This window comes from Hemitrygon akajei, chromosome 20, assembly GCF_048418815.1.
Source record: "Hemitrygon akajei chromosome 20, sHemAka1.3, whole genome shotgun sequence".
Taxonomy (NCBI): domain Eukaryota; kingdom Metazoa; phylum Chordata; class Chondrichthyes; order Myliobatiformes; family Dasyatidae; genus Hemitrygon; species Hemitrygon akajei.
The window spans coordinates 54,756,484-54,767,163 of record NC_133143.1 but is presented as its reverse complement, the minus strand read 5'-3'; positions in this window follow the sequence as shown (position 1 = coordinate 54,767,163).

Sequence of the window (10,680 nt, the reverse complement as noted above, 5' to 3'; positions counted from 1 at the left end):
TAAACACCAGCTATTATATCATATTTGGTGCAAATAGTACACTCTAGAAGAAAATTCAATGCATTATTCCATAGTTATGGCGAGTGAAAACAGTATCTTTTACATATATCATGAAGCAGATCTACTACAAAAAAAAACGTTTATGCAGTCACATCGTTGTCACTGCATTAAGCTTCGCTGCTCTCTGATGATATTGTCGAGATCACAAATGTTGCTATTTGCTAGACCCACTTGTCAAAATCTCTGACAAGAGCCCTGGTTGCCAAAATGTGCAACAGCCAAGATAATTTGAAGTGAAATTTTCATTTTGACACTAACCCCTCAATTTCCAGAGGCTCTGCGCCCTGTGATCTCCAAGGCAGGCTAAGCTTTGCGGTGAGCCACGTCTTCGCTGAAAAGGGCAAAATAACTTGAATTAGTTGTAATAGATAAAAGGGCAAAAAGAAAGAGTCAAGGGTACTTGACAGTAATAGCGAAAGTCTATTCTCCAGGGGAAAGTGTACAGCTAGAGGCTGAAGTATGATGAATTTTAATGTAGCCTGGGCCAGCCAGAGCCTTTAACTGAAACCTTAGACAAATAAATAATTTTCAAATATAATGCAACTGACAAAGTCTGGATAATGTAGCCATTAGACGGCGGAGGTGGAGAGATGCAATTGTGTTGAAATTGGAATAGAAAGGTAGATTGTGCTGAGGGTGAAAAAAAGAATCACTTTTCGCTGGGTACTCTAAATCATTCAGCCGTGGCAAATTCAAACACACAGAGGAGGGGATGCTAAATTAACAGCGCTTTTTACATAGAGCCCAAATAAAACTGTAATCACCGACGCGTTACTTTTCATTAACCGAGTTTGACAGCAGCATATTCAGCCTCGACAAGGGAACATAAGCGAGGAAATAACCGCTCTCAAACAGAGAGTCATAAGATAATTCCTTAAGCTCCATTAACAACTCTTAGCCGCAGGAAATGGGCTCCCTGAAAACATCTCAAAATCTAAAAGCTTTATCGACCTCTCAAACCCGTGCTGATGGTTCTATTTTTTAACTTAGAGGAAGATGTCCAGCCGAAGTAATAGAGTCTGACACTACACCTTCTCGTTTGTAAAAGGGGTCTTAAATGATATTTGAAAATCAACCAATTAAGTTTTAAAAATTATTGACACGGGAGAATATTTGTAATTTATGGCATTTTCATTTCATTAGTTTCAATCATTTATGTTATTGACACAGCAACAGTTAAAACAATGCACATTATACATTTAAAAAGGTAATATGGTCTAGGCAGTACAAACATGTTGGAAGATTTATGTATTGCAACAGGCCACATGGAGCCTTCTCAAGAACAATGAAGCAAAAAGATGTCTAGCTTGCCATGAAAATGAGTCAGCTGAATGCATGAATTTTCCACTTTAAATTCATCCTTGTGCATTTTTTAAAGAACGAAGAGCAACTTTAAAACATTTCAAATAACAGTCAATATTACAAAACAATTTGGTTTATTAAGTTCCTTGCATACAAATACTTACTCAGAAATGTTAAGGTGTAAACGCTTAAGATCAAGAGTAGTGAAGTTCACGAGCGCGCAAGTCCTCTTCAGACTTTTTTTTGGCAAAAGCAATTATTCAACAAGCTTTACTTTGTTCTAGTTTTAGTACTGGTGAAATCTATTTAAGTCCAGTTACAGTGTGAATATGTATAGAACCATTCAGATCCATCATATATGGAGGCTACTTTATTTAAGACATGCCGAAATCAGTTTAAAAATTGTTTTAAGATTTTAATATATTTTTTCAGGATTTCTTTACTTTTTTTTGTGTCATTAAATGCTTGTCCGAAACAGCTGCCTGTTTCTAAACATTAGTTTTAATTTGCAGTGCACTTCAGTGATCTGAAGCGGCCTATTACCCTTTTATTGGACTGCATCATTAATCCTCTATTAATAACACAAAGCCATCTAACAAAAGCCACACAATGTGATTATTGAAATTCTTTGTTTATATTCTTACTTTTTAGAAACCGTACTAGACATAGAACTTTATAAGTCTACAATGTACGGGAATATAGAGGGGGTAGGAGGGGACTTATTTACACAATTTGATCCATGTAAGTATTCTGATTTTGAGGTCTTTACTCATGCAAAAAAAAATTAGCTATGTTCAAAATACTCAATTATAGTTACTGAGAAATCAGGAACATTATATGAAATACAGATATTCCCTCTGAAGACACGGGCCACAAGACCTGAAATAAGAATGCCTTACATCTGCCTTGGCGTACTGCTGGAGTTTAACTACAGAATAATGATCAGCTCCAAATTCTTGTGCATAAGACTCCACTCATCTCTAGGATATTGTTGTGTAGAGTTATCTACATACTGTACAAATAGAGGAGTCTCAAATATCAGTGACAGGTCCAGTCACTAGTCTCTTCCATATGTCTTCAGTGAGTCATAAGTCTGGGCAATGATCTACAGTGCTTTGGTCTAATAACAGCTCAGAAATATAATATGAAACCTCCCCTTCTGAACTCTACATTTTAGGCAGAATATTATTGCTACAATCAGCATTTGCATCCAGAGGAAACTTACACAATGATTCCTACCTTGTTCAAATCTCTAGAAGTGGATTTTGTGCTGCTAAACCTACCGTTGTTTATCAAGCCACACCATGCCATGATTACATAATGGCCAGAGAATGAAGGACCCAAATTGATTTGATGTTTGTTAATGAAAAGACATCTGTCATTTTCTATAATTCTAGGGAAAACTGTATGTTCTTATATTGTGCATATTTTTCATGTGGTAAGTAAATTTTGCAGTGGTTATTCCAAAGTATAGAATTGAAGAACATGAAATGATTTCAGCCCAAAATTTACAAAGATTAGGATTTCTCTGAACAAGCCATTGACACAAATAGAGTTAAATATTTTATCTGTGAAGCAGAAAAATAACAGCAGGCTTTTATGGAGTATCTCATCCCTTAATGTTCCTTATTATGAGCTTAGATCATAGCAATATGCATATATTAATATTGATCTTCCACTATATATAATATAAATCACAGATGTCATCCTAAGATATGTAGGAAATATAGTAGCATTAAATATCTTTCAAAGGTGTACTAGAAAAAATGTGCAAAAGAAAATTGAAATTTAACACACTATAATCAAGTTCTAACTCATCCACGGATAGTCCCAAACCTGACTATGAAAGGAGGAAAATTGGGCATGGGGCTAGTAACCCCATTCTATAACACTCAGAACTACAGAAACACCAACAGAAACTCCAAAGACCTCACCCCTGGAAGAGGAAGGACCTTTGAAGTTGGGCTATACCTGAGGTCATCTTGAAAGACTGGTGCAGGACAGAGGACTCTGGCGAGATTCTGTCAGCGGCCTATGCCCCAAGTGAAGATGATGGGCTTCAAAAAAATTAGTAAGTTTTGTTACTGTTTACATTGAAGCACACAGTGTAATGTACTTTGAATGTAAAATCACCCAAAATGTATTTAGAGAGACATCATAGTGTTTCTTCCATCATTAGTCTTATATTATTTCAACTTTAGAATACTTGACTATTATTATGATGAGAATAATTTTCACAGAAAATTTTAACTTTATTTTTATCTTTTTTCATGCCATCAAAGCACACAGTCCAGCAATCTCTTGGATCCTATAGATTTTAACAGACATGCATATACGTGTGAAAATCGCTCTGCACTTACTCAGATAAGGGCAATGCATGTGGCTCTGATTTCCTTAGTGGCACAATGGCATAACTCAGTTCTGAGACCACACACACTTCTCAAGAAAAGCCATTCTAATTTTGTACATGTGACAAAACAGCTTTCTCATAATGTTGGAAGGTGAGTAATATTAAGCTAAAAAAATGTTAATGTACTTATACGCATGCAGAGTACAGTATATGAAAGCATCCTCATTATAAACTCAAACATTATTTTAGAAACAATTGTATTTTTAAATCCTTATATTAATTCTTTACGGTCATTTTATCAAATTTGGGAGCACCTCAGTTTAGAAAACTGTAGAACAATTAAATGAAAGATTAATGAAAGCAAAATCCAGCCAGGATGTCTTTGTTTTAAATTATTGCCCTTCAATTCACATTCTAAAATTTCAAAGACTAAACATCAATTGTATTTCTGAAATACAATTGAGTCACCTGCAGAATGTAGTAAATACAGCAGCCATTTTGTGCAGAGTAAATTCCCACTGAGTTTATTGTGGTAAAACCAAGTAAGCTGTCATCTTTCAGTAATGTTGATCAAGGATAAAATAATGATCCCTATCTACATTCAAAATAGTGCTCTATTTTATTTTTGATATCCACGAGTTGTTCATGTATCTGTTGAGCAACATATCCAAAAGGCCATGCTTTCAATAGTGTGGTCTTCCTTCAACATGGCACTGGATCTCCGGCCTACACTATTGCATTCATAATTCCTTGACCAAATCTTGAAGTAGCAGAGATTCAGGCTCAGAATAGGAAGTTTTCAGGAGATGGGAATAAAACAATGCCAATGCTGACACTTTAGAAGATTGATAGGAAAGCTGGCTGACAGAAGAATATGTTTGTTGATAAATAGAACATTTATGTTAATTATTACAACAAAATTAAATAGTTGTGCACAATATTAGCATAAACCTGGCCGATTGGTCATTGAGTTAAGCCGATTTACTGAAGATAATGCATGACTACTCCACGGCATCACTTCCCATTCTACACAACTTAGGTATTTAGAAGTTAATATGGATTGTTTGAAGGTGCAGAGTTGATAAATAATTACTGCAATTTAAGATGATCTCCAATGCAGTATTTCCTTCTTAATCTATATTAACTCATATCTAATTTTGTGTCAAGGGATCAATTTTGAAAATCAATGTTTATAAAAAGTGATTAATTATTTAGGTGTTTTTTTTATAGAGAATCAAAAATTAGATTGGATGTTTGTGAAAGAGGAAGAAAAGATGGAGAGATGTGTTAAACCGTAAGTATGTTTCAACAAACTTCCTGCACATCTGGTCTGCTGGATTTGGGCATGGGTTTCTGGTCTGACTGAGCCATTGCTGATAAATTGTTTGCACATCTTGGATGATAGATTGCTTCTGCTTCTGGACTGCTGGATTTCCTATATTGGCTGCCAGATTGCCTGTTCTGGAGTGCATTGCCTGTGTCTGGATTTCCATGCTGACTGTGTAACTAATCTAACAAGGCATCTAGTATGATTGTTCTGGCACACATATGATTCTGGGAGTTATTTGTAATTAGGAATTTTGCTCTTTTGTGAGTCTGAACTTTTCAATAACACTTCCTGATATAATTGAGCTGAACTACCTGTGTAACCAACACACAATTTTCTATGAATCTTGGAGAAATCAATCGGCTCAGAAATACTTTTTTTGTTTGTTTCTGTAACAAATTGGCTCCTAGATGTTTTAGTTAAGCTGCATGACAATATTACTCATCTGCATGCTTTATTGCTTGTTTCAAATAATTTGATTCTGTATATCTATAGGTCCATGGATTCCTTAATGTTAGAGGCTAATCTCTGAACGGTTTGTGTTCTTTACAGAACCATGAATCTAGACTTGGACCTCTGTGGTGATTTTGTACTAAGATCATTAAATTGGCTGCTTTGCAGAACAGCGTTTCTCCATCCTCAAAACATGCTAGTGTATATTTTGAAATATTTAGAAGATTCCACCTGCTTTCCTGTCATTTTACTGATGGCATTTATTTTAGGATTGTAGTTCTCAAAATACCATAGTCTGGTCCAATTTCAGATGTGCTGATTACTGTTCCTACAATGATTCTACAATGCATTTCCATGTTGACATTTCCAGCATCTGCAGATTTCCTTGTGTTTGATATTTCATAGCTTGTTTTTATTTTGGAATGTGGATGTTTGGATATTCTGCCCATCTGGAATGTTGAATTTACTTCAGTATTGGATTTTGTCTGAATATTTGGGAGGCTGTATATCTCATACTCTAGGCCTGCCTATGTGTTTCAATAATTGTATTGCCTATGGAGCTCTGATGTTGAATTGATTCACATTAGGAATATGGCATCTATATATCTATTGATGTTGAGCCATATTCTGGATTTTCTTTATGCTTATAATGTTGTGTGTCTAAATTTGAGGTGAACCCAGAATATTAACTGTAATAGTGGATTGCTGTGTATATAGAATTCCAGATACATAGCAAGTTCAATACCCCCGATATGCAAGACCATATATACCAGACTGACTGTTTTACTGGAATTGCAAATAATCTGATTACCTGGAAAGTGAGCTTGTTTCTTTCTGTCTTGTTACTACTTTACACTTATACACTCAGTGGCCAACTTATAAGCTATACCTGTACACCTGTTCATTAATACAAATATCAAATCAGCCAATCATGTGGCAGCAACTCAATACACAAAATCCTAGAAACATGGTAAAGAGGTTCAGTTGCCTTTCAGACCAAACATCAGAATGGGGAAGAAATGTGATCTAAGTGACTTTGACTGTGGAATGATTGTTAGTGCCATATGGGGCGGTTTGAGTATCGCAGAAACTGCTGATCTACTGGGATTTTCACACACAACACAGTTTCTAGAATCTACAGTGAACGCTGCAAAAAAAAAAACAACAAAACAAAAACATCCAGGGAGTGGCAGTTCTGTGGTTGAAAATGCCTTGTTACTGAGAGAGTTCAGTGGAGAATGGCCAGGCTAGTTCAAGTTGACAGGAAGGTGACGGTAGTTCAAATAACCAGGTGTTACAACAGTGGTGTACAGAGAAGCATCTCTGAATGCACAACACGGAGTGGATGGGCTACAGCAACAGAAGACCACGAACGTACAGCAATACACTCAGTGACCACTTCATTAGGTATGAGAGGTACCTACTAATCTGGCCTCCGAGTGTATACTGGAAGGACTGGTCTTCCTGTAATTGCAGGTTATGTAATTATCTGGAAAGCCAGCTTGCTTGTTTGTCTTGTTACTACATTGCATTCGAATGTAGAGAGCTGGGTCGCCTGTGGATGTGGGATACTGGGTTGTCTGCGTATGGGGTATTAGACTGATTGTGTCCAGTTTGAGGGACTGCCTCAGGAGGCGCTGGACCACCTGTGTGTCTGGTCTATGCCTTGTCCGCGTGTCCATGATGCTGGATTAAGCGTGTGATTGATCGTCTCTGCTTGGATTGGATCCAACTGGACCCATTTCCCCGCGGCGGAAAGTCCTCTGTGTGCAACATCGCCACTGAATTTTGCTTCTGACTCCGTGTTCTTCCAGATCAAACAGTAAAAAGAAATTTTGATTGCTTTTGATTTTTAAGTCCCTTGATATATCTTTCATGATATATTACACGGACATATATCTAGCTTGCAGAACAGAAATTTAGTTCATAATTTCGCCTGGCAAACACAACCGCTGCTTATTGTACAGAAACTATAACGTTATTTGACCACTGTCACTTGTTAAAAAGGTTGGTTTCAAATATACTCTTGTATTATATACCCAGGCCTGGTGAATTGTGAGACGCATATTATGTACGTGACTTCTGGAGCTATTTGCCTTGATAAAACAGCTTTACTTCGAGACAATCGTTTTAAGTATTCATCATTTTGGAGAATCGGTGAGAAGTTTGTATGGGCTTAAATATGCCTGACTGGAATAATGAAAAACAATACGGCATGAGCTCAACTGAGATTTTCTTTTATTTTTATCCCTTATTATAAATAAGTAACAGATTGAATAATGAATAATAACGGCAATTTGCATCTTACTTTTAGTTGTTAATCTTAGAGCAGTGAATCAAAGGCATGTTTCTGGAAAACACTGGAGTAAATAAGCAGACAGGCAACTCAACTTGCTTACTGTATTCTGCGTAAACATCCTCATTCGCAGACGAGGGATGGGGTCTACACGGGGTCACGGGTGGTGCTGAATGGGGGCTGTTTTTATCCGGCTGTCCCGCCAGCTTATTCATTTGGACGCAGTGTTCCCCTGTCTGTTTTAAGGAGGGGAAAGAATGCATGTGAAGTTAAATATTTGAGATTTTCTGTAACCTAAAGCAGTTCTGCTTCTATTTTCTGTTTCTTCTGTTCAGGATTACTTCAGGTTATGTACAGGGTGATATCAGGACCGTAAACTTAAAGCCCAACCCTATCTCGATTCTAGCCGAAGGGAAAGACGAAGTAAGACATTTATGCTATGAATAATCACGGGTATTCAATTTCAGCAGGAGACCATTTTATGCTGGAATCTGAGAATACGAGAATTAAAAATTCTAACAGTGTTTACGTTTGACAAGTTATGTCGAAAGTTAAAAGCTATACCACATTAAAAAGCATATAAACTTTTAAGCACTTGCTTTTCTTTCCTTTACATCGCTTGTTTTTTAATTGTGGGCGATCACCTTCTCGGAACATATTTTAATAATGCGGCAAATGACCAGATTGCATAATTAAAGCCTCTGAAGAAACAGTAAGGAGGTCCATTTAGAACAGAGATGAGGAGAAATTAATTTAGCAAGAGGATGGTGAATCTGTGGAATTCATTGCCACGGACGACTGTGGAGGCCAAGTCGTTGGGGAGGCTTAAAAGGGGGGGGGGGGGGGTTGATAGGTTCTTTATTAGTCGGGGCGTCAACGGTTACGTGGAGAAGGCAGAAGAATGGAGTTGAGAGGGATAATAAATCAGTCATGATGGAATGGCGGAACAGACTCGATGGACCGAACGGCCTAGTTCTGCTACTATGTCTTATGGTCTAATGAGAAGCATTCAGGGAAATTCAAATAAGTAAAAAGAAAACTTTATCATCCAAGTTAGTAAAACATCGCACTTTTCCTTCTGCCGCCATACATTATATTCAATTCAATATTCATTATTTTCTAAAGCGTGCGTGTGCATTCAATGAAAGTTACCTGTTCTGAATAAAGTATGATTGATTTCCATGATAAGGTTCTTGGAGTCTCTTACTACCAGTGAATAATTCCTATAAACATATCCGGTTTGAAGAGGCGGGTGCCGAATTCTATTTCAGATTAAAGTACAAATTATGTCTGTATTCTGGCGTGCCACAACTTCGTGTCGAACCAGTTGATAATTTTGGATCTTCCCAATGCGTTCATATGGGCTTATGATTAATGTGATCTCCCCAGCACAGTATTTGAAGCAACAGCGGAATCAATGAGTGTGGAGGTAACTTTGTGAGTTTGATTATTTGACAATCCCCAAGCATTCTGACTGATCGTGGCAACAAGTACACAAGTTTGGCAGCAATTGGAACTTTCCGCGCCCTTGAACGATGGCTGCGATACTGGAACTTCGTGCAAGGTCCAAGAAAATATAACATTATACGACCCGCATCGTCCATTCGTGAAAATAATGGGAAAATAATACGGCGTGCTGTTAAAAAGGAAAAAAAAAGCTGTAAACTAACTTCCTTCTGCGTTAGCAGTCATCACTTTTAAATGTAAATTATTATGCTTGTGCGGATAAATCATTCAATTTTTCCAACAAACTGAAAACCAATTCATCACGAAAACATTAAGTAGGAACGTGAACAACTGCTTTCCTTTAACTTTCCGTACGGCAAAAAAAGTTTGCCGTCACCTCTAATCCATGTTGCATTTTACAGTGTATCTGGGAAATCAATGGAATAATGCAAGTAATTAAAACAGGCAACCCGCAAATTCCATGGATAGAACGCAAAATGTACTCCCCATTCAATCTGTTTTTATTTGGATTGACATCCCCAAATATTATATTTGTAGTTATAGTGGGGCCCAATTGTCAAAACTTCTAGCATCAATATGACTCTCCTCCTGAATAAAGGTACTGTACCAGTCTGGGAGGATTAGATTGCATTCCTCGAAACATGGTTTCTCCCACCTTTACAACTTTCATGCCATTTTACACACTTTGGAGATTCAAGTCTAGGAGCTGGAAATCTGCCTTTATCACTTCGTATCACTATGCCTCTCGGCACCAGAGTACGTTTTGACAGTTCTCTTCCGTGTAAACGCAGAAACAAATGAACTTAAGGGTGTCACGCGTGTTATCGAACTGTCCTCGTGTTGCCCGATACAGATTCATAAAGAAATATGGTCCGTATCTTGCTGACAGAAGTAGCAAGTCGGTTTCCCGGGGCTTCCCAACCATTAAGAAGTGATGGGAGTTCCGAGAGGTGACTCCGTAGCGTTGAGATGACAGAGACTAGAGTGGAAAGTAAATCTGTTCTCCCTTCACTAAGTCCTTGCTGTGACACTCTCTCACTGCTAGATGGCTCTCTGCCTGCGATGACCTCCAAGATGCATTTGAGTATCAAAGCAGCCACAAAATTCTCCACAAAGGTCACATTATGAAAACTCCCAGAGCTTTAGGCTTGTCCCCAAATACTAAGTACTAAGATTCTTGTTTTTAATCTACTTTGGCTTGCTTGCCAGTTTCCTCGAGCATATTCGAAGTGTTTATGATAAAGGGGTGTAAAATACAAACATCATCACAGATTTTGTAATTCATGCAGCGCCGGTAACACTGTTACGAATCGTACTTTGAAAACGCTGTTTCTCCCCCTCTCAAAAGGGGATAACGTAATAACTTTGCCATTATCTTATCTCGAGGTGATAATAGCACCTAATGCAGCCGGAAGCAGAGAGCTG